The 25329-nt window shown below is 39.7% G+C and overlaps 1 protein-coding gene and 1 non-coding gene across 4 annotated transcripts in view; both read right to left on the bottom strand.

The window, feature by feature from the left end:
• CNTN4 (contactin 4) overlaps nucleotides 1-25329 on the bottom strand; it is a 975314-nt gene that overhangs the window by 60472 nt on the left and 889513 nt on the right. The gene's annotated exons all lie outside the window — the stretch shown is intronic.
• LOC122683333 lies at nucleotides 2699-2805 on the bottom strand. The gene has a single exon (XR_006337685.1). It is a non-coding gene; the product is annotated as a U6 spliceosomal RNA (small nuclear RNA).

Here is a 25329-nt window from a genome sequence, read left to right on the forward strand (position 1 = left end):
TTTAAGGAAAAATATGTGGATATAAAACATTTCTAAGTTAACAAAAATAATTTCCACCTATCATATATTGAAAAAAATGGGACCTCTTGAATAAAAGGCAATTTTGTTTACAGATTATAAATGTGGACAGTGGAGCCAGACCTCCTGAGTTTTAATTCTAATTCAATTACTTACTGTGTTGATCCTAGGGAAATTATTTCATTTCTCAGAGCTTCAGTGGCTTCAGATTTAATAGGAATAAGAACATATACCTCATACTTTGAGGATTAAGTGAGCAAATTAATATAAAGTTTTGAAAACTGAGCTTACCACATAATAACTGTTCACTATTACCAAGGGTCTAGCAGAAACAATGATGCCTCCATATTTCATCCTGAAATGCTGAAATCCTTGCACTGGCCAGCAATGCCCTATCTCACCTCAACTGATAGTTTCATTTATGACAGAAATCTGAAGAACCAATTGACATGTACATACTGCAGTGAGGGAGATCTGGGTTCGATCGCTGGGTTGGGAAGATTCCCTGGAGGAGGGTATGGCAACCCACCCTAGTATTCTTGCCTGGAGAATCCCCAAGGACTGAGCAGCCTGGCAGACTACAGTCCATGGGGTCACAAAGAGCTGGAAATGACTGAACGGCTAAGCACAGCACAACCAACAAAGACCTAGTATATAGAACATGAAAAAAGAGAGAGAGAGAGAGAGAAAGAAACTGAACTATGGAATAAGAAATATCTAGATGCAAATTTTAGCTCTACCACTTACTAGGTGACTGATTATGGGGAGGTCACATCACTTGTAAGTGAGTTAATTTCCTAACTTCACTAGTCCTGTGGCTACATGTAGTATGACTAAATCAAGCTAAGTGTGTGATACAAACTATCTGTCTTCATCATCAACACCTTCATCACTGAGCTTATTTGTACCTGGGCTCCAGGTAATGTAACTGTGAGAACTTTCACAGGAAAATCAGCTTCTCTAACCTGCAGAGATCGGGGTGGGGTAGAGAAAACTTTAATGAGAGAAACATGTCATAAACCTCCAAAGCAATGCTGTGGGTCTCTAAGTCCTGACAAAACTGCTCCTACTTTACATGGAAGCAAAAGAGGAAACAAATTGACAGCAACTAAAAATGATAACAGATGCTCAAAACAATTTGCTGCCAGTGAAAGTATCATAAGGAAATTATCGTTGTACATAGACATTTCTTTGCCAGAACAGTGTACAAACACCCAGATAAATAGCACAGGTGCTGTCTTGTTCACTTGCCAGGGCAACGCACCAAGTTTAAAGACGTTCCCCGGAATGACATCAAGTCAAGAGATTCTCATGCTTGTTGTATTCACATTTCAGGACCTCCATTAACTCTTCGGACATCATCAGACACTGTGAAAAATGCTGAAGACAGGACAATATGACCCTGAGCTGAGAAGATTAATAACCGGTGAATAAACTAAACTAGCTCACTGATAGCTTGCTATGCTGATTTCTACAGCTATCTTAATGGATTATTTGAGTAATTTATGGACCACAGCAAAAAATATACTTTATTGAGGGACAGGAAAGGTCTGAGCAAAGCTTATGTGAGTGGTATCTTTAGCTTTTAAATACAGAATCTTTACAAACCTCTTTTTTCCCCTCTTGTCCTCTATTTTATAATTTTCCAGAGGCCAGAAATCACAGAAGGACAAAGGGTTGCTTTTGAAAGCATCAGCACAAACTCCCAAAGAAACTGTAAGACTGGTCACCTCACAGGGACACCCAAGGCATACTGCTTGACTTTGTACAAGTGATACACATGGGAAGACAGGGGACTGAACTTATGAGGGAATTCTGCTCTTCTACAGGGGTCACAGACTCGACTAGTAATTAAGAGAGCTGGATTCCAACCTGGAGATAGACTTGAGAAGTGTTAGTTACTCATTCATGTCCAACTCTGTGATTCCATGGACTGTAGTCCACTAGGCTACTCTGTTAATGGAATTCTCCAGGCAAAAATACTGGAGTGGGTAGCCATTCCCTTCTCCAGGTGATCTTTCTGACCCAGGGATCAAAGACATACAGGCAGATTCTTTACCATCAGAACCACCAGGAAAGCCAGATAGACTTACATGATGCTAAACTTAGATTTAGAATCTTCATCATGTTAATGGCTGACTGTAACATACACTAAATCTCTATTTCTTTTATAAAGCGCAGGCTAAGTGATCATGGTTATATAGACAACCTAAGAACAGTGGTAACATTCGGCCTCTATTCCCTAATAATTCAATGTTTGTCCCCTACTGTCAACACTGAGATGGCGTCCTGCACTAGCTTACATACTAGGAACCACAAGGCTTGGCCTCTGGTCTGATTACTGTTCTTAAATAAACCAGATACATTACATAGGTCTTGATTTCACAGGGCTTTCCTTTTCCATGCTATCTCACTATAGAGAGCTGGTCAAAAATAATTTATATACTGGGATGATTTTATAAAAATAGAATAATGAAAAAGCAACAAAAAATAATCCCTATGATTATGTGTCATTTACTGTGCTAGCTTCTCTCCCTAAATGACGTCTTTTCCTCTTCATAGTAACTCTATTAGGATTCTGGCACCTAGCTAAAATATCTTTCAACAATAGTACACCTCTTTAAGGTATAAACTATAAGGATAGCGAGAAAGGTTGGGAGGTTTTTTTTTTTTTTTTTTTTTAAATATGGAACGCTTCACGAACCTGCGTGTCATCCTTGCGCAGGGGCCATGCTAATCTTCTCTGTATCGTTCCAATTTCAGTATATGTGCTGCCGAAGCGAGCACAGGTTGGGAGTTTTAACTATTGAAACTGGGGATGTTGGGAAACCACTGAAAGGTGAAAAGACATGAAGCCTGATCCTTAGCTGCCTCTGGGGAAATAGAAAGACTAGACTGACTTTTTTTAATTTTATGGGTTTTTATTTTCTGTTTTTTTTTTTAATTATTATTATTTTTTTAGGCTTTACCATGCAGCGTGCAGGATGTTAGTTCCCTGACCAGGGATCAAACAATGCTGCCAGAACTGGAATCATGGAGTCTTAATCACTGGGCTTCCAGGGAAGTCCCCTGACTTATCTTTTAGAATATCCCCCCAAGATCCAGGAAGTGGTGACCTCAGCTGCCACTGGAAGTACAGGTGATGGAGCACTGGATCACTGTTACTTAGAATGAGTTACGTCCCCAGACACTTTCCCTTATTCCATGCATCCAGGTGATTAGCTTCCTTACCCAGAAGGATGCTGAGATTTTTATTTTTTAAGCAGATAACAGAGGAAGGTTTCTAAGCCAGAGGATACCAGGTTCAAATGAGGGTAGCAAGGATTTTTGTGAATATCTCTATCATGAATGTTGAGGTTCTCAACTCGCCTCCTCAACATGGCTCCCCAAACACTGGTAAAGAGATGTCTGTTTCTAGGGACTGTGACCAATTTAAAAGGAAATGCCTAAAAATGTTGATATGGGGAGGAGCTCTCTCCCCAAAATGGCTCAGTCACATTGAACTCACTCAATAAAATTGACCCTCATGTTCCTGGATTCAAGTTCCTGGACCCTCACATTTTAGTGCCTCAGTCTTCCATGTGACTCAACAACTGAGAATCACTAGACATCTGAGAACAGTTTCTAACATAAAAGACCAAGCTGAAGGCAAGTGAAGAAAATCTGTCATTGACATTTTTAGAGAAACAAGAGATACTGAATTTATGCACAGACATATCCCCTACCAACATCACAAATGAGGAACATTCAGAGACTAAAAGAGGGCTGCTAAAAATTTAAGCCATGGTAATTGAGTGGTAAAGGGAAACTGGTTTAAGACGTCCTACAGGCTGGTCTCCAGAAAAAGAGGAAGCTTTCTGCCCGGCTCCATGGAAACTAGCCATGGCCCAGTGTTTAAGGCAATTAATCACAGTCAACTCAACACTTGGTCTATAGTCCCCAACAATTCAGTGTTCTTCCCCAGTTGTGAACACTGAGGTGGTGTCCTGCGCCAGCTAACACACTAGGAACCACAAGGCTTGACCTTTGGGATGTAGATTATGCAAAGAAAGAAACCGTGCTGTCAAAATCATGCAGTTCTTTTTCATACTAATGCTCCATATATAACCCTGGAGAAAAAAATTAAAACATCAAACAAAATTTTGTCAGGTGGACACTGTTACACCTATTTCAAAGATGAGGAAACTGAGGCTCAGAAAGTCACACAATTCGTAAGCAGCAAAGGGGAAATTTTAACCCGCGTCTGTGGCTGTTCTTAACTAGGACAGCATACCTAGCTGCTTCCAGAAGGGAAGAGACCCATCATTTTGCAGACAGTCTCTTATGCATCAGGCTATAGGCCAAGTGCTCTGTATAATGTACCTCACTTAGGCTCACAATAACTTGGAGTGGTAGGCATTACTTCTATTTTACAAAGGCAGAATCAGAAGCTTCAAGAGAAAGCAGTAAGATCAGGATTTGAAGGCAGGTTTCAAAGCCCATAAGGAGTCTATAGCACATGTATTTTAATCCTCTTCATCACATTGAATAAGTTGGGGATACTGTCGATCTTTACATAGGATTCTTAAAGTCTTCTCAATGTAAGCTCTGCTTTTTGGCCTGCTGTTATTGAGTCTCAAAAAATTCAACTCATGTGTTTGTTTTCTTTGGAGGATCCATGCCACGTAAAACGTTACCTGACAGATTTCTCATTCTGCCACTGAACGTTCATTGAGGAGAATGGCAGTTTTCTGCTTGACTCACTATGTCTTCAAACACAGATCTTGTGATGCATTTGCATTTTTCCTACACTGACAACAGAAAAGGATCTTAATGCAGACAGAAAACTGTCCAAACTTGATGTAAGATCACCCTTCTCAAGAATTCACAGCTCTCGGCTCCTAGTAGGAGTCATCATCTCAAATACAGAGAAACACACATTCTCTCCATGGCTGAACAGTAAGTGATGGTTAATCTATGGTTCAAGGACTTTCCTCCAAGAATCCACAGGAGGAGTATACCACAGACACGTTGTCAACCCCAGTTGGTAACATTCCAGTTACCCAACATTACAAGGATCAGTTCTGGTTATCTGTTGTCCCAGTCCATTGACAGCACCTTGTTCATCCTACTTTGGAGGAAAAACTACATAATAACCTACTGCGAATTCATTATCACTCTCCTTTCAGTATGCTGGCACTGAATCAATTGCTTCCCCTACACTTTTCTTGCTCCCATGTCAACATATATGTTACCAAGCCAATCCTCTGTAATGGAGATGGATAAGGCAGTATTTTGGTATTCTTGGTTTCCAACAGGTATCAGCTGAAACACAAGCATGAATTTTCCTAACCTAATGTATTGTTCTACATACTGTTTAAAAAATAAAATAAAGCTGACTTTAGTTCTGAGGTGCTTTAAATTAAACCGGGTTATATAACAAATGACAGCACAGTTTTGGTTAGCCCTTGTAGATTGGCAGGGGCGGATCCAGGTGACACCTGTGGAAGGTATCGATTAAAAGGAGCTGATATCCATCTTTCCAAACACAGAATAATCCTCTGGCTTTACAGAAACGATGGCAATCTTACAGAGAACGTTAATCAGATACATGAGAAATCATACCTGCTCCCTGATAAAGTACAAATCACTCAGAGATCAATCACAGACCCCTGCTACCCACACTGTCCCTCAGAAAACAGAATTCAAGGCAGACAGATACTGCTTTGTTCAAGACCTAGTACAAAGCAAGACATTCTGCACATTTGAACAGTTTTCCCTGCTGAGAGCATTGATTTGTGGGTTCTATAATATTAATACATGCACTACGGTAAACAACATAAATATAAGAAGTAGATATAAAGTACTGATGTACTTTTTCTGAGAAGAGAGTAACTAATCTCTCAGACCTCAGCACTGCTACAAAAACATTGTTGGATTCTTGGCACAGTCTTAGGGAACCTGAGTAAGACACAAAGCTAAGCATCTTGAGACACTGCTTGAGTCACTACAGTGAAGGTGATGGGGGGCCGGCAGTGAAAGGAATACGAGCACAATATTACTGACTGTCATTTAAAGGTGTAAGTAAGTGTTAGTCGCTCAGTTGTGCCCGACTCTTTGTGACCCCATGGATTGCAGCCCACCAGGCTCCTCTGCCCATGATATTTTCCAGGCAAGGATACTGGAGTGGGTTGCCATTTCCTTCTCCAGGGGATCTTCCCAACCCAGGGATTGAACCCAGGTCTCCTGCCCTGCAGGCAGATTCTTTACCAACTGAGCTACAAGGGAAGCCCCATTTAAAGGTGAGTCCCTACTAAATGCAGGGTCTGGGCCATGCTTTACAGAGAGAATTTGATTCCTTACAACAGAGGGACTTTCCATTTTATAGAAAAGAGACTAACACTCCTTAAGATTCATTTGTTCTAGGTCAGAGACCTGTTCAGAAAGGTTGGAGTTGGTATATGAAACCAGGCTGTCAGATACCAAAGCCCTTATTCCTTTCGCTATGCTCCACTGACAACCTCTATTTTTTCCTTTGGCCTGTTGCTTATTAATTTCCTTAGCCATTGTTTTAATAACAAGAATTCACTGAGCTCCTTGGAGAGGCAGCATGATAGTAGAGGGAAGAACAGACTATTGGGTGTCATCTTGGATATGTAATTTCCCCTTTCTAGTTTCCTCTGCAAAAAGAAGGGGCTAGAAGAGATGATCTCATCTCTTCCAAGGCTCTCAAAGGATTCTTCCAAACGGGCCAATTCATGAATAGACTGTGAAAAAATGATGATTCTAATAAGCTATAAAAAGACCCTTAATTAATGTGGTCTGCTCCTTCATTTGTTCATTCACTCACTTATTCATTCATTCATAGTTACAGAACATCTACTATGTGCAGGTGAGTGCTAAAGACTATGGATAAAGGTTAGTGGTCCTGATCCTCAGGAAGCTTGCATTCTAGTTAGGGTGATAGATAATGGATATATAAGCAAAAGTGAAAAGTATGTTTAGATGTTGAAAGCATTGTGAGAGAAATGAATATGGTGCTATGATAGAGAATAACAGGAAGAAACTTCTTGTGATAAGATGGTTAGAAGAGATCCTTGAAGGAGATCTGAGCTCTAAGGGATGACAAGGAATCAGTCACAAAATGGAGTAAGGAAGTAGGGTGAAGGAGGATAATTTTTATGGTGAAGAGAAAAAGTATCCAAATATCTCATATTATTATAATGGTTACATGGAAGACAAAGACAATCATCAAAGCCCACTGCAAAAAAAAAAAAAAAAAAATAGAACACGCATAAATACATAAGTAAGTAAGATGGATGCACCTCATTTTTTAGATGAGGAAATTGAAGCTCAGAGAGATGATGAATTTCTCACCCAGGCTGAGAAACTAAATGGACTAAAGTTAAGGTTATTTAATTAAGCCCACCGGGAGCAGACATGCACCATAGCACTAAAGCTTGCCTTGGTCATCATAACTGGTAGGATTTATATTGTCCAGAGCTCAACACACAAGTTCTTCTCCCTGTGTAACACCAAGATGGCCTCAGGTCATCAATTCAACCCAGTGACACAGCCAGAAATGCTAGCTCTGGCTCCAGGCTAGGTTAGAGGGTTTCACGGGAGATTTTTCTAGAGGCTTGACACTTTACATTGCTGATCTATACCATAGTGACAATAATTAATGACACCTAATATTTATTATGGGGCTTCCCTGGTGGTTCAGATGGCAAAGTATCAGCCTGCAAAGCAGGAGACCCAGGTTCAATCCCTGAGTCGGGAAGATCCCCAGAGAAGGGAATGGTAACCCACTCCAGTATTCCTGCCTGGAAAATTCCATGGACAGAGAAGCCTGGTGGGCTACCATCCAAGGGGTCGCGACGAGTTGGACACAACTGAGCAACTAACACTTTCACTTTCAGTATTTATTCTGTGTCTATCACATGGACAGGTACTATATTGAGCACTTGAAAGAACTGTCATTTACTTTCCTTAATATCTTTATGATATTTTTATTTTCATTGTATGCTTATCTGACTCAGTCTCAGAGATAGTACAGCATATTGGAAACTACATTGGACATTTTGTTTTAAGATTGGCTTCTGACCTGAGATTGCTATTTACTAGTTGGGTATCTGAAACATGTCACATTACCTTTCTGAACCTCGGTTTCCTTATAAAATGGGAAAATAAAACTAGTTTCCATTTGCCTCAGTCAATAAAGATGGGGCATGTTCTGTGTTAAGTGAAGTGATCAGTCTTATTGCCTGTAGATACTGAGTCATCTCTTTGTTTATTTGAGTAAAATATTAATGGTGATTGAGACAGAAAACAGCCCAAACTAAACTGAGTAAGCCTATAAATACAGTTTGTCTGCAGGACTCAATGGGCATGGATCTAAGAGATATTAAATTAACCAAAGTGCTAATGAAGGATAATGGTTGGCCCCTTCCTTCCTCAGAGCAGTTGTTTCAGAGTTATTTGAGATGTTCTCTCCCTCGCTTAGAGTCCTAAGAATGTCTGCCGAATAAAACAGAACTCTCTATACCTGCATCTCTATTCCTTCAAATAGGTTCATCAGTTCCATCTTTCTAGATTTCATATATGTGCATTAGTATACTATATTTGTTTTTCTCTTTCTGACTTGCTTTACTCTGTATAACAGGCTCTGGACTTGTGGGCACAGCTGGGTAAGGACAGGGTGAGATGCATCGGAGAGTAGCGTTGACACACACACAACACCACGTGTAAAACAGATAGGCGTGGGGAGCCCCTGTTAGCACAGGGAGCTCAGCTTGGTGCTCCGTGAGCACGTGGAGGGCTGAGGGGGGAGGGAGTCTCGAGAGGGAGAAGATATCTGCATTGCTGTACAGTAGAAGCAGACAACATTGCAAAGAAATTATCCTCCAATTAGAATTAAGAAAACATAAGTTTCAACTTCAAAAAAGGAGAATTGTTGGGAAGGAAGGCAGAGGGGTGGATCAGGATAGGGGCACATGAGTAGATTTGAGTTTCTGGTAATCATCTAGCTCTTAAGTTGATCATGGGCCTACAGATATTAATTATTTTAATTCAATAATAATAAAAAATTAAAGAAGAATGATAAACATCCAAGGGGAAATAAGGGCCCATCATTATCAGCTGTCAATTAGCTGGAAGTTATTTTTTCACTGAAAAATGAACTATCCTCATCTCGTTGATTTATCAAAATTTACTGAAGAGTATGCTTGGCATTAGAGCTTCAAAAATGAACAGTAATCAAGTGTGAGTTGTAAACAGACTGCTGCAAAAATGTGATAAGTGAAACAAGACAGATGCTTACAGAGAAATATAGGAGGAGATCAAGGTAGTAATAAGGGTAACTCTCCATGGATGGGGCTGAGAGCAGATGAAACAGCGCACTCAGGAGGCGGTGCTAGAGCTCAGGGAGAGGAAAGACTGAGCTAACACGGCGGAAATGCTTTATGCGTGAAGCCAACTATGAGGCACACGTGAGGTATCTGCAGCACACAGCTGATCAGCCAGGCGCGGGAGCTCTCAATCGGCGGACTGTGAACAGCGGTCACAGAGAAGGCAGTGAATACCTAAACACTGATGTGTGCTAATGTATGTCAATATGATACCTGATTTAGTCTTCCCAACAATCCTTGTAGTAGGCTCAGTTATACCCATTTCACAAGTTCACCCTGAACAGCTTGCAAGTGATAATGTGAGGATTTGAACCTGACCCGTCTTCCTGCAAAGCCTGTATTCATCCCCCTATAATATATTAGCAGATAAGGAAAGAGATGGACCATATTGGATAGTCCAGAGACCTCTACCCAGTTATGCTGCCTTTAATATTTAGCATGGCATCATAGGAATGGAGAGGAAATGGCCAAGAGTCTCCAGAGCTACAGTGCACGGAAGACGTGGTGAGAGTATCTCTCCAACCAAGTCCTCAGGAGCAGAGTTCAGGACTGTGATTACAGTAGGAACAGGATCAGGAGAAGCACCTAAGTAGCTGAAAATCATAAAGCTGCTAATCCCTAAGAATGTGTCAAGCTCCAGGAATTACATGATTCCTGGATATCAGAGCTGGTAAACTTATTTTATTGTTCCTTTCTCTTTTTCTTTCTTTCTTTGTCAGAGTGCAAAAGAGATCAAAACTTTTTTTTTTCCTTTTAAAATAAAGATATAATTCACATCACATAAAATTCTTCTTTTAAAATATACAATTCAGTGGTTTTTGCATATTTACTTTTTGGGTAATCATCACTACTTTCTAATTCCATAAACTTCTATGACCTCAACAAACAAAACAAAAAAATTTCCTATTAAGAGTCAGTCCCAATTCTCCCATCTGCCCATCTCCTGGCAAAAGCTAATCTATGTTTGGTTTCTAAGAATGTGCTTGTTCTTGACATTTCATAGAAATGGCATCATACAATATATAACCATTTTTTGGTCACTTCTTTCACTTAGCATCATGTTTATAAGACCAACTCATGTATCAGTATTTCATCTCTTTTTTCAGTTCAGTTCAGGCGCTTAGTCGTGTTCCACTCTTTGTGACCCCATGAATCGCAGCATGCCAGGCCTCCCTGTCCATCACCAGCTCCCGAAGTTTACTCAAACTCATGCCCATCGAGTTGGTGATGCTGTCCAGCCATCTCATTCTCTGCCGTCCCCTTCTCCTCCTACCCGCAATCCCTCCCAGCATCAGGGTTTTTTCCAATGAGTCAACTCTTCGCATGAGGTGGCCAAAGTACTGGAGTTTCAGCCTCAGCATCAGTCCTTCCAATGAACACCCAGGACTCATCTCCTTCAGGATGGACTGGTTGGATCTCCTTGCAGTCCAAGGGACTCTCAAGAGTCTTCTCCAACACCACAGTTCAAAAGCATCAATTCTTCGGAACTCAGCTTTCTTTATAGTCCAACTCTCACATCCATACATGACCACTGGAAAAATCATAGCCTTGACCAGAGGGACCTTTGCTGGCAAAGTGATGTCTCTGCTTTTTCATATGCTATCTAGGTTGGTCATAATTTTCCTTCCAAGGAGTAAGCGTCTTTTAATTTCATGGCTGCAGTCACCATCTACAGTGATTATGGAGCCCAAAAAAATGAAGTCTGTCTGACACTGTTTCTACTGTCTCCCCATCTGTTTCCCATGAGGTGATGGGACCAGATGCCATGATCTTAGTCTTCTGAATGTTAAGCTTTAAGCCAACTTTTTCACTCTCCTCTTTCACTTTCATCAAGAGGCTTTTTAGTTCCTCTTCACTCTCAGCCATAAGGGTGGTGTCATCTGCATATCTGAGGTTATTGATATTTCTCCCGGCAATCTTGATTCCAGCTTGTGCTTCATCCAGCCCAGCATTTCTCATGATGTACTCTGCATATAAGTTAAATAAGCAAGGTGACAACATACAGCCTTGACATACTCCTTTTCCTATTTGGAACCAGTCTGTTGTTCCACGTCCAGTTCTAACTGTTGCTTCCTGACCTGCATACAGATTTCTCAAGAGGCAGCTAAAGTGGTCTGGTATTCCCATCTCCTTCCGAATGTTCCACAGTTTATTGTGATCCACACAGTCGAAGGCTTTGGCATAGTCAATAAAGCAGAAATAGATGTTGTTCTGGAACTCTCTTGCTTTTTCGATGATCCAGCGGATATTGGCAATTTGATCTCTGGTTCCTCTGCCTTTTCTAAAACCAGCTTGAACATCTGGAAGTTTGTGGTTCACGTATTGCTGAAGCCTGGCTTGGAGAATTTTGAGCATTGCTTTACTAGCATGTGAGATGAGTGTAATTTGTGCGGCAGTTTGAGCATTCTTTGGGATTGCCTTTCTTAGGGATTGGAATGAAAACAGACCTTTTCCAGTCCTGTGGCCACTGCTGAGTTTTCCATCTCTTTTTTACAGAGTTTGCCATCTCTTTTTACAGATTACTAATTAATATATGTTCAGTTCAGTTCAGTCAGTCATATCCGACTCTTAGAGACCCCATGGACTGTGGCACCCCAGGCCTCCCTGTCCATCACCAACTCCTGGAGTTTACTCAAACTCATGTCCATCGAGTTGGTGATGCCATTCAACCGTCTCATCCTCTGCTGTCCCCTTCTCCTCATGCCTTTAATCTTTCCCAGCATTAGCGTCTTTTCAAATGGGTCAGCTCTTCGCATCAGGTGGCCAAAGTATTGGAGTTTCTGCTTCAACTTCAGTCCTTCCAATGAATATGCAGGACTGATCTCCTTTACGATGGACTGGTTAGATCTCCTTGCAGCCCAAGGGACTCTCAAGAGTCTTCTCTAACACCACAGTTCAACAGCATCAATTTTTGACGCTCAGCTTTCTTTATAGTCCAACTCTCACATCCAGACATGACTATTGGGAAAACCATAGCCTTGACTAGATGTACCTTTGTTGGCAAAGTAATGTCTCTGCTTTTTAATATGCTGTCTAGGTTGGTCATAACTTTCCTTCTAAGGAGTGTCTTTTAATTTCATCTGCAGTGATTTTGGAGCCCCCAAAAATAAAGTCTGCGACTCTTTCCACTGTTTCGCCATCTATTTTCCATGAAGTGATGGGACTGGATGCCATGATCTTTGTTTTCTGAATGTTGAGCTTTAAGCCAACTTTTTCACTCTCTTCTTTCACTTTCATCAAGAGGCTCTTTAGTTGTTCTTTGCTTTCTGCCATAAGGGTGGTGTCATCTGCATATCTGAGGTCATTGATATTTCTCCTGGCAATCTTGATTCCAGCTTGTGCTTCATCCAGCCCAGCCTTTCTCATGATGTATTCTGCATATGAGTTAAATAAGTAGGGTGACAATATACAGCCTTGACGTACTCCTTTTCCTATTTGGAACCAGTCTGTTGTTGCATGTCCAGTTCTAACTGTTGCTTTCTGACCTGCATACAGATTTATCAAGAGGCAGGTCAGATGGTCTGGTATTTCCATCTCTTGAAGAATTTTCCACTGTTTATTGTGACCCACACAGTCAAAGGCTTTGGCATGGTCAATAAAGCAGAAATAGATGTTTTTCTGGAACTCTCTTGCTTGTTGGATGATCCAATGGAGGTTAGCAATTTGATCTCTGGTTCCTCGGCCTTTTCTAAATCCAGCTTGAACATTTGGAAGTTATGTACTGTTCAAGCCTGGCTTGGAGAATTTTGAGCATTACTAGCGTGTGAGATGACTGCAACTGTGTGGTAGCTTGAGCATTCTTTGGCATTGCCTTTCTTTGGGATTGGAATGAAAACTGACCTTTTCCAGTCCTGTGGTCACTGGTTTTTCGAAATTTGCTGGCATATTGAGTGCAGCACTTTCACAGCATCATCTTTTAGGATTTGAAATAGCTCAGCTGGAATTTCATCATCTAATGAATAATTATCCATTGTCTGCATAGACCATTGTCTGAATAGATCACATATGATTGACATGTGGATTGTTTCCACTTTTGGTCATGGCAAATAATGCTGCTATGAGCATTCATATACAAGTTTGCACTGCTCTCTGATATATCTAAACAAGGCTCAGTTTCATAGTCAGTATATATAACAAAACTTTTATATACTGAAAAATGCTGTTAAGAGTCCCACAGGAAGGCACTAGGCTTGAAATCAATACATTATGCAAATAAGCCAGTTTGCTAGCCAGCTCTGTCTTTGGTTCTGAGCCTGCTGATGTGGCTGGCTTGTGTTTGTTGGCTATCATGTATAAAGACAACGTGTCATCAGACACTAGAATCCCCTTCAGGGGGGCCAGATGATCATATTTAAAAGTATATGAAGACTAAGGTACTGTGAGGCTAGGGTTCTTTCAGATCCCAGTCTCATGGCCACTCGTGGATGGAATGGTTGATAAAACTGCCCACACCATTTAATTTCTAATTTTTCTCTTTCTTTCAGGTATTATAACCTGAATTAATACAGAATAAATGTTTATACAATGCAAATCTCCTGTTCACGGAAGATTTCATCTCATCTTCTCCAAAAGCCTGAGTGACAGTACCTCTGGATAGATTTTTCTTTTGTTGTTGAGTAAAAAAGAAATTGGAAATTAGAGGGCTTTCATTCTGTATTCCAACTTAAGCAGTTCTTTATCATAGATAGAACTTCAGAACTGGAGGAGGCCTTAACTCTCTCTATTCAGAGCTCTTCATTTTACAGGTGAGAAAAGAGTCTGAGGCAGTATGATCCACACGGTGTCACACAAGGGGCTGGTAACTGAACTGGACCCAGAACCCAAGTGGGCAGGACCTCGCTCACTCTTCTTTCTACTGGAAGGCAGTCATTCCCATATTTACAAAATTTAGACAAAGTTGGTTATACCTTTTCAAGTTTCTTTTTTTTTTTAACTATTCACAACCTTTATAAGCCCCCATACTGTCTACTGTTTCCTTATTTTCTCCTCTCTCTCTTTTTTTTTGGCGGTAAAGCTGAACTCTATTTCCACTCCCCCCAACCCGCAGACAGACAGGGGTTCCACAAAGACAAGCTAGCCAAGGGAAAGAGCTATTTTGTCTATAATTTATGGCTTTGCCTTTACACAGAGAGCTTTCCCAAACAGATCAGCACATTCAAGATTTTGGCTGGAAGACAGCACCCCAATTTTCTGGAGTTAAAGCCTAGCACAAATTCTGTCATTCAAACACAGTAGTCAAATCAATTATAATCATTCATGGATATGAGCTTGTAGGTATTTCATGACCACTACTTTATTACCATTAATCCACATTCTCCCCATCTCTTTGACAATTGACAGAAACCCCCAGCCAGCAGCTAGAGAAAGCAGAATCTTTTTAATGACAGGAGTAATTTGTTTCCCAGTGAGAGGTGATAACCTGCCTCAATTTGCTTCAGATTTCTCAAGGAAATCTGTTTTCTTGTCCCAATTAACTACTGGCCACTCCTGAGAAGACCCTGTCCATTTAGAGAACCAAGTTTCTATTCCCACTGATAACCCCCTGGTAGAGATATGGGAGTGAAATGCAGATGTGGAGTAGAATAATGTATAGAATTATAAACAGAATGATTTGAAACATTCCCTCTTCCAACCATCTTTTTCTCTTAGCACTATCATGGTCAGTTTGTATCTACTTACTAATGTAACAGATGAAAATAATCAAAAGGCTGATCTTTTTCCCAGAGTCATGGACCCACTTAGTACTGCATGTCAAATGCTCACAGAGGTCCTGACGATATCACCACTGTGTGATTTAGAGATATGAGACAATGAGGGATAATGAGTTCTGGGAGCAATTTACAGAATACATGCCTCCCCTCTAAAAGCATTCCAATTCAAAAGTTTTAAATACTCTCACCAACAAAGAAAACTGAGTGTGTGGATTTAAGTAAAATTAGCCATGAGAGCTACCAGTTTGCAAACTCTGGTCTATAGCTGACGTTTAAAGACTCTGCAAATGGTGACTGCAGCCATGAAATTAAAAGACGCTTACTCCTGGGAAGGAAAGTTATGACCAGCCTAGATAGCATATTAAAAAGCAGAGACATAACTTTGCCAACAAAGGTCCGTCTGGTCAAGGCTATGGTTTTTCCAGTGGTCACGTATGGATGTAAGAGTTGGACTATAAAGAAAGCTGAGCACTGAAGAATTGGTGCTTTTGAACTATGGTGTTGGAGAAGACTCTTGAGAATCCCTTGGACAAGGAGATCCAATCAGTCCATCCTGAAGGAGATCAGTCCTGGGTGTTCATTGGAAGGACTGATGCTGAGGCTGAAACTCTGATACTTTGGCCACCTGATGCGAAGAGTTGACTCATTGGAAAAGACCCTGATGCTGGGAGGGACTGGGGGCAGGAGGAGGAGGGGACGACAGAGGATGAGATGGCTGAATGGCATCACCAACTCGATGGGCATGAGTTTGAGTAGACTCCAGGAGCTGGTGATGGACAGGGAGGCCTGGCGTGCTGCGATTTATGGGATCGCAAAGAGTCGGACACAACTGAGCAACTGAACTGAACTGAACTGAATTGAATGTTTCTTAAGAGTCCTATCCTCTCTCTTCCCCTAACCTCACTCTTTCTCATTCAATGGTGAACCTGGGAAAAATCAATGAAGAATTCCTGGCTCTGCATTACCTTCTCCTGCAGCCACATACAGTGGTCTGATCCTCCACATTATAAGGTTCATAATGGCAGACTTGAGGTGCCGTGGTACAAGTCTACCCAGTTTGCAGTTCAGTCTTAGGAAGCCCACCAATGCTATATTCCCAGTCGCTTTCTTATCTACCAGTTGTATGAGTTACAAAGCTGACATCTGATTGCCATTTGCCTGACTGCCTTGGCTTACCTCTCGAAGGGTTCAAAACTCAAGCAATGAACACAGGTATTGTTTAAGCAACAGCCTCAAATTCCAGCACGTAAAGAGAGAATCAATTTTTACAGGACTCTTTTAAGAATAAACTATTCATAATTAGCAGAATAACCTTTTCAACCCATACTGCATTCGTGATTATGGATAAATTCATGCTGGGAGAAAAAAAAAAAAACAAAACAAAAACAGAAAGACTTTGCCATAAGAAAATAAAGTCAACATGACAGAATTCCACTCAGCGGCAATATTTTTGCTCAAGGGTGGAAAAACACAGGGCAGAAATAAATTTTTCAAAATATAAAATCATAGACTGATAACATTTCAGAATTGGGAGGTTCATACGGATCAATGTTTACAAAGTCACTGAAGCAGGTCACAAAAATGTTTAAATGACTGGGAAATGCCTTTTGCAGGCCACTGAGACCACACACTCCTATCTGTTGCATGAATTCTTTCTGCTTTGTTACTCTGGAGTAGATGTCCAGTCTGGAAATGAACATCATTGATAAGTAAAAAAAAAATATCATTTGCTTCATCTTCCTCATGGTCTAATTATTTGAAACTTTTTCCTTTTATTGAACACAAATAATATCCTCTGTTACATTTATTACCCATTTAGGGACTGCCCTTTGATGCCACACAGAGTTTGACAGTTCTTGAAATGTTCGAAAACATTGATTATCCCTTCTTTTCCACCCTCCCTAACTCCTCTGCTTTGGCTTAACATTCTTCGGCTATATCTCCTATCATTTGCTCAGTTGTCTTCCTCTAGGCTGATTTTAAATTTTAATGTCAGTCTGAAAAAACCCACAGTCGTCCTCAAGTTTTATTTTCACTGGGGCTACTGTAGACTTTAAGAATTTTGGTTTCCTCTCTTGTTTTGGGTTCTCCATTAAGTTATAGATATAATTTGCTTTTTTCTAAAGCACAGAATATTGTTAACTCAGCAGTAATCTTACAGTCAACAAGACCTTTAACACACAGCCCTGACCCTAAACTTTTACTCTTTCAACTTTACTTTTGGAGCCAAGAACAAACCTTTACAGTTGCCAGTATTAAAATTAATCTGTTACATTTGGTTCCCATGATTATCTTTTGAATACCGGTTCTGTCATTTCTTCTATTCCCTCATGGTTCATGTGATCAGAAAATGTACTCAGCATATTATGAGTAACATCATGTGTCACTGATAAGAAATTTCAATAGGGAAAGGCTGAGGAAAGAGGGCAGAGGGATAGTTCGGGACCTCCCTTCCAGGTTGACATGAATGCCCTAACCAAAATTTTTGGGTGAGACATTTAAACCTGTCCTCCAAATTATCCTCCTGTCTCCTCTCTCCATCTTGCCTGCATATGTAACACAAGAGAGTTTTTTTAAAGGTGTCTTTCTGATACTATTTTGACTAGCAGGAGAAAGAAACATATTTATAAGGAAAAAAAATGTTAGTACTTATTTATCATTTGAAAATCTATGCTGGCAGAAAGTTATTAATGACAAAAGAAGTCATGAGACAATGTATATAGTGTAACCTTTTGGTAACAAGGGTATTTATTTACAGGTTTGAAGACAAACACCAGGGACTTCCCTGGTGGCATAGTGGCTAAGCCTCTGTGCTTCCAATGCAGCGGGCCTGGGTTCAATCCCTCATCAGTGAACTCGATCCCAGATGCCACATCTAAAGATTCCATGTGCTGCAACTAAGAGCCAGCACAGCCAAGTAAATAAATAATAAATAAACATACACATAGAGACATATATATACATGCATACATATGCATACATCTATTACATATATATAGGTATGCCTGGATGTAATTCTAGAAGACGACATAAAAACTTATGCAGCTCTCTCTGAATAATGAGATTATCTTTTTCCTAATATTTCTATGAATAACATGGATTATCACCTACTTTAAAGGTAATTTAAAAAAAAATCCTATGTTGGTGATAATCGCTTTTCTTTCTGTATTTTCTTAGAAGATGCAAAATTTCCCCTGAAGTTGGTGTCAAGATCATTTATGTACAATTGATAGAATCTGTTTTCTTTGCTTTAAAACAGAAAAATAAAAATATTTTTCTCTCTACGGTCCAGAGTTGCTGAAACGGGATCAGTAGTGTTTCAGGGCCTGCCTCTCAGGGAGTGCTGTCATCTCCCCTTCCACATGTAGTTTTCCTGAATGTGCAGAGGATTTCCATTCCTCTCATACATTAGATAAGTGTTTTCTGCCTGAAATTACCTCTTCATTTTTTAACCTCCTGAACTCTGATTCATTTTTTAATTCCCAGTTCAGTGATCACCTTTACTCCCCTAGTTAGTCACTCACTCTACTTTTTTATTCCTTTCACAGTCCGAACACAGTCTATTTCTTGGCTCTTATTAATAGTATCCACCCTTAGACTTTGAGCTCCTAGGTTTTTGACCTTTGATGTATGCAGGCGTTCTCTGGGGAACTTACTAAAAATGAAAATTTCTGAGTTGCACCCCTGGAGGGTTTTGTTCATCGGGACAGGGGTCCAGGAATGTGCATTTATTAAAAACAAAACTCTAGGCAACTCTATTACTTGTGGTCCAAGGCCCACAGTGTCCTACAGGGAGAGAGATGGCTACATCTTTTACATCTTTTGACTATTTCCTCATATCCAGACTGCAGCAGTGTTCCCATATCATCTATATTGGTCTTTATAATTGTTTCTTTTGTCTTAAGCATCAAAACGTATTAGTACAAACAGCATTGTGACCATGTGACCAGATGTTTTGCTTCGGCTGTGGGCAAAGGCAGTGGAGGCAGATACAGTTTATATCAGAGGAGATGTGGGCTAGGCTTATAAGAGTAGATGTGGAAGAGAAGGCACTTCTGATTGCACCCTTAGGATCCCACTGGTTCAGGCAGCCAAGCTTTATTTATGTTTCTAAGCAGTTCTACTGCTGAAAAGAGAGAAAGGTGAGGGGGAGTTAATATGATAATAGGTGACATGTTTTCCAGTTCAGGAAATTTTCAAAGCAGATGTTGCTAATCTTCACTTAATAACACATCTTGCACAGTGATTACAGAACTGCTAGAAGGCCATGTAAGAAGCCCCCATCGTTCTAAAGGCTCTGCTTACATTTCTTCTCCCATAGCCAGTAACCTACTTTCAGCTCTTCAAATGGCTGCATAAAAGAGACAACCATTTTAACCTTTTAGAAATGGATCTTGCTAGAGTAAATCAGAGAAAGCTGATGGAAATGTTAATTAACTTGCTTTCATCTTGGTCAGGTTCTGTATTTAACCTGAAGGCCCTCACAGTCTTTCGGAGGGCTTTCTTAGATTTGATTGCGTATGACAGCCAGAGAAATTCAATCACGGTTTGGTGAGGTGACATGTTTGGGAGGGCACTATTCCTCCTGCTTCTAGCACAGAAAACAGATGCCAAGAAAGGAAGGTAGGTGAGAGTCACTTATGAATTACTCCGATATATCTCTTTTCTGGATCAGGATTTGTAATAGACAGAATTTTCCTTTTCAAAGTTGGGAACCAACTCTTGGATTCCCCCATGGGAGAAGGATGAATTGAAACACACACACACACACACACACACACACACACACACACACACACACACACCCTCTGCTTATGAGGGAATCATGTCCATATAAAGCCAGTCTGCATGACAAAACATCATCCTCAAACCCCACAGGAAGCTCTGATATTTAGGAACAGAAAATAAAAGTGCTTAATTTTACTTTCCTTCTTATTTATAACACAATTAGTCGCTTAATCCATTTAGCATTAAATCCATTTCAGCACTGGACATTATAAAAAAGAAAACTCAGTATAGTTGAAAACAAACCACATTGATCCTGCAACATTTTATGACTAAAAAAATCTCAACATAAACCATTTCTTTCCTTCAGTAGGGGACTAGCTCTGTGGCAAGATACAAGAGGACAGACGTAACTTTAAAAGATGTGCATGAGAAAGAGAGGGATTTTTATTTATGTATTTGAAAAATATACAACTTTAATAATGCTGGGCATGTGTTCAGAAGTGGTGGCAGAGGTAGGTCAGAGATCTATGCTTTTTAATATCAACCTCCTCTCAAGTAAGGGTTTTATCACATTAATAGCTAAGTCATACTGATTGTAAAACAGCCGAAATGAGGCAATTAGTATGGCCTATGACAGCCATGAAGAATGAAACATGTGAGGTTTTCGGTGCAAGCAAATGGATATCTTCAATATACTTCTTATTATCTGCTTGTGGTAATAAGTTCAATTAAACTGAATCAGTACAACACAAGTCTCTTTGAATTGCTGGAAAAGAAATTAATTAGGTGCTTCACATTTAATGAAGCCAAAGAGTCATATTCTGTTTGCATTTTTTGTTTGTTTGTTTTGTTTATTTTGATTGGTAAGCACTCACTAGGAAATAAACCATTCATTTCATTCTACAGTAGGTTTTTTTTTCTTCCGTTAAAAGAAAATACTTGGATCAAGCAGGTTAAATATCACTAGTAATAAGGTTTTCTCTATTCTACAATGTCTATGAGAGAAGGAGAAAATAAGATGCATTCTCTGGGTGATTTTGACTATAATACCTGACCATGTACAGGAATTCTGACCTGAGGGCTTTTTTTTTTTTAATTTCATTACAGAGATCACTCATGTAAAACTATAAAAAAATGATTATCATTACTCATATTCCCATTTATAGAATTAACAGTCTTTAACATTTTCCCCATAGACATCTAGCCTTTTTTCCCCTCTAAATATACATTAAGAATTTACCCCCAAGTAAAATTTATCAATACAGCTAAAGTCCTTTAATATAACCTTACTCCAGATCTCCTTCCTCACAAATTAAAATCACAAGTTAGCACTTATGCTGAGCATTGTGTTTTCATGTTTAAACATTTCACGGTATTATTTTTATTACTAATTCTCTATTAAATCATGCTATATACATTATATAAAATACATTATATGAAATACTACCATATGTATTATTCTTTAATTTGCCTGCATATTTTTTGTCAACATAATGTACAAACAACATAATGAACATTTTTGCAAGTCCATCTCAGAATACCTATAATTTCCTCTAGAGTAAATATCTCAAATAGAATTGCTGGGCCAATTTTCCTTGTTCACATCAGTGTCTATCCCAAGTCACATTCCTATTCAAACTATGTGAGTACTATTTTCCTTCTATTCTTACTAACAAATTATTTGGTTAGATGTCTAGTTTTTGCCAATCTTACATGTAAAGTCGGATCACACTGGTACTTTAATTTGCATTTCCCTGATTACTAATATGCTTAGTTGCTCAGTGGTGTCTGACTCTTTGTGACCCATTGGACTGCAGTCTGCCAGCTCCTCTGTACATGAAATTTTCCAGGCAAGAATATTGGAGTGGCTTCCCTTCTCCAGGGGATCTTCCCGGCCCAGGGATCGAACCTGTGTTTCCTCTGTCTCCTGAATTACAGGCAGATTCTTTATCTGCTGAGCCATCCGGGAAGCCCTGATTACTAATGAGGCCGACAATTTTTCAAAATCTTGTTAGTCCACACTATGTGTTTTATCTTAAAGGCAAGAACATGAAAGCTGCCTTCAGCATAGAGGCCTTCTTAGGGAAGGGCAGGGTTGGCAGAGAGAAGCACAATAGTTAAGGAATTATAACGTCCCTCTAGACCAAAAGTGGAAAAATGATGGGCAGGATGGAGTCAGGGTAGACTGCCCTGGCACACAGTCTTAATACATTTAAATCTCAGCATCATAAAAGGAGAAAAGCTCTTTTACAGAGAGGATCAGACAAAGAATGATCATATCCATGATTGATATTGCTAAAGGCACTTTATTTGCTAAATCTATGTGGCCTTCATTAGGGCTCACAAGAATCTCAGGGGAAGTAATTATGCTCTGTTTCATCAAAATCTTGGCTTCATGTTTTGGCAGAAAAAGAGTTCCAGGTTATGTCATGGTCAGTGAACACAGGAAGCGTAAGAGGCCCAACCATCCACCCTTTCTTTAGGCTTCTGCTATTTGAGTTGTGAAGTCAAAGTGAAAGTCCCTCAGTCATGTCTGACTCTTTGTGACCCCATGGGTATAGTCTACGGAATTCTCCAGGCCAGAATACTGGAGTGGGTAGGGTAGCCTTTCCCTTCTCCAGGGGGTTTTTCCAACCCAGGAATTGAACCCAGGTCTCCTGCATTGCAGGCAGATTCTTTTTTTTTTTTTTTTTTTTTTTGCAGGCAGATTCTTTACCAGCTGAGGTACAAGGGAAGCCCAGGAATACTGGAGTGAATAGCCTATCCCTTCTCCAGTGAATCTTCCTGACCTAGGAATTGAACTAGGGTCTCCTGCACTTCAGGCAGATTCTTTAGAACTGAGCTATCAGGGAAGCCCCGCTATTTGAGTTAGCTGCTGCAAACTAGAGTGGTAGGTCTTCTCAGACCTAATAGGATCTAGCACTGAAATGTTCTGACCACTGTTCTACCAGGGGAGCTAACATAATTAGCATTCTGCACTTCTAACAACAAACTTTTCCTTCCTACTCTAAATGCCTTGGGTCAGAATTTGTGCTAATCCTATTAGAAAGACCCTTAATTATTGCCTCTAAATAATTGGTTCCAGTGGAAGACATCTAATTAGGTAGAAATGTATTCTGTTATAAGGGCCCAACATTAAGAGCTTTTGTTATGTGTTAGTAGCAAAATGTCATTGCTGATTACTGATTTCTGATTGATCCCCAGTCAAATATGGAAAAAGCTTTGAATAATTTTACATAGAAGATGTGGGCAGCTTCAAACTTATTTTCAAAAAAGGTTCCAATTGAAAAGACTACATTATTGTGTCAGTCATGCCATGCATCGAGAGGCTGATATTTTTCAATTTCCTATAGTTAAAACAGAAAAACAATTTTAAATAATGCACTGTAATAATGTTGTAGAAACTCCTTGGTATTGGTACGAAAATTCCTTTTTTCTGCAATCTATATTATTGGATAGCATCTTGTCTTCTAAATATAAACAAACACTTGATGGAATGGACAATGAGCACCAATTCTGGCAAGGGGACAAATAATTAAATGTTTAGGAAGCCAAAGAACACTTTTACTTTGCAGGGTTAGGGAATGAGGACACAAAATAATCTCGTATTAGGAGTATATGTGGTTCTTAGTTAAATACTACTAAGGACCCTTTCTCACAGTGCACCTGATCTGAGCTCCCTGCTACATATGGCTAATTTCCAGGGATATCTAATTTTACATATGGTAATGTTTCTGTTTCACCTACAACCAAGAGGGGCGGGATAGGGTAGGAGGTTGGAGGGAAGTTCAAGAGGGAGGGGACATATGTATACCTGTGGTCAATTCATGTTGATAAATGGGAGAAATCAACACAATATTGTAAATGAATTATCCTCCAAATAAAAATAAATAAATTTAAGAAAAAAGGACCCCTTTTCTAATAAAGATAAAGTACAAATTTACTTTTTCTTAAAATACAAGTAATTCTGTGCACTGAATAAAAATTGAAATAAAAGAAATATATTTACATATTAAATTTTTAAAAAATTTAAATGAAATTTGTTTGCTAAGAAACATTTTAAAACCCATATGAAATCAGTATAAAATTTGTATAGAGAGCAACTATAAAAATAGAGCTACCATATGACCCTGCAACCCCTCTCCTGGGCATATATCTAGAGAAAAACATGGTCTCAAAAGATGCATGCACCCCAATGTTGACTGCAGCACAGTTTGCAATAGTCAAGGCATGGAATCAATTTCTGTCAATCCACTGACAGAGGACTGGATAAAGAAGATGTGATAAACATATATAATGGAATATTACTCAACCATTAAAAAGAATGAAACAATGCAATTCGCAGCGTGGACAGACCTAGAGACTGTCATACTGAGTGAAGTCAGTCAGACACAGAAGGAGAAATATCATATGACATCTCTTATATGCAAAATCTAAAAATAAATGATATAAATGAACTTATTTACAAAACAGACCCACAGACTTAATGAATTTATGGTTGCCAGGGTGGAAGGATGGGGAAGGGACAGTTAAGGAGTTTGGGATCAGTATGTATACACTGCTATATTTAAAATGGATAATCAATAAGGTCCTACCATATAACAGGGAATTTTATTCAATGTTATATAGCAGCCTGGATGGAAGAGGAGCTTGGCGGAGACCAGACATATATGCTTGTATTATTGCTGAGTCCCTTTGCTGTCCACCGGAAACCATCACAACTTTGTTAATCAGCTATACTCTAACATAAAATAAAAAGTTAAAAAAAAAAGAGAAGGGATTAGCAAGTTTCTTTTTTTCTGTAAAAGCTGAGTAGCAGATACTTTAGGCTTAGCTGGTCAAGAGGCAAACCTGAGGAGAGCTATACATTACATGGTCTCCCTGGTGGCTCAGATGGTAAAGAATCTGCCTGCAATGCAATAGAGGCAGGTTCGATCCCTGGATCAGGAAGATCCCCTGGAGAAGGGAACGGTAACTCACTCCAGTATTCTTGCCTGGAGAATGCCAGGGACAGAGGAGTCTGGTGGGGGCTATTACACGGTCTCTGTCTTGACTATTCCACTCTGCTGTTGTACAGACACAACCATTATCAATAATGTAAACAAATGACATGGCTGTATCTCACTAAAATCTGATTTATGCACACTTCATAAAAATTTCTACATATCTGAAACTATTATTATTCTTTTGATTTCTTTTCAACCAGCAAAACACATGGAAGCCATTCTTAGCTACTGGGTTATACAAAAATAGATGGCTAGCTGCATTTGGCCCATAGGCCATAGTTTGCCAGTGACTGAAAATTCAGTCTTTTTCAGACTCTGGTGTGTATGAGGATCAAGCGGGGTGTTTATTAAAAATGTACGGTTTTCACATCTCATCCGCAAAGATTTAGATTTGTTAGGTTAGGGGTGGGGCAGTAGGGACATGCATTTCTATTAAGCATTCCACTGACCTTTCACTTAGTTGGTAGCATGTTCAAA

Source organism: Cervus elaphus, chromosome 24, assembly GCF_910594005.1.
Source record: "Cervus elaphus chromosome 24, mCerEla1.1, whole genome shotgun sequence".
Classification (NCBI taxonomy): domain Eukaryota; kingdom Metazoa; phylum Chordata; class Mammalia; order Artiodactyla; family Cervidae; genus Cervus; species Cervus elaphus.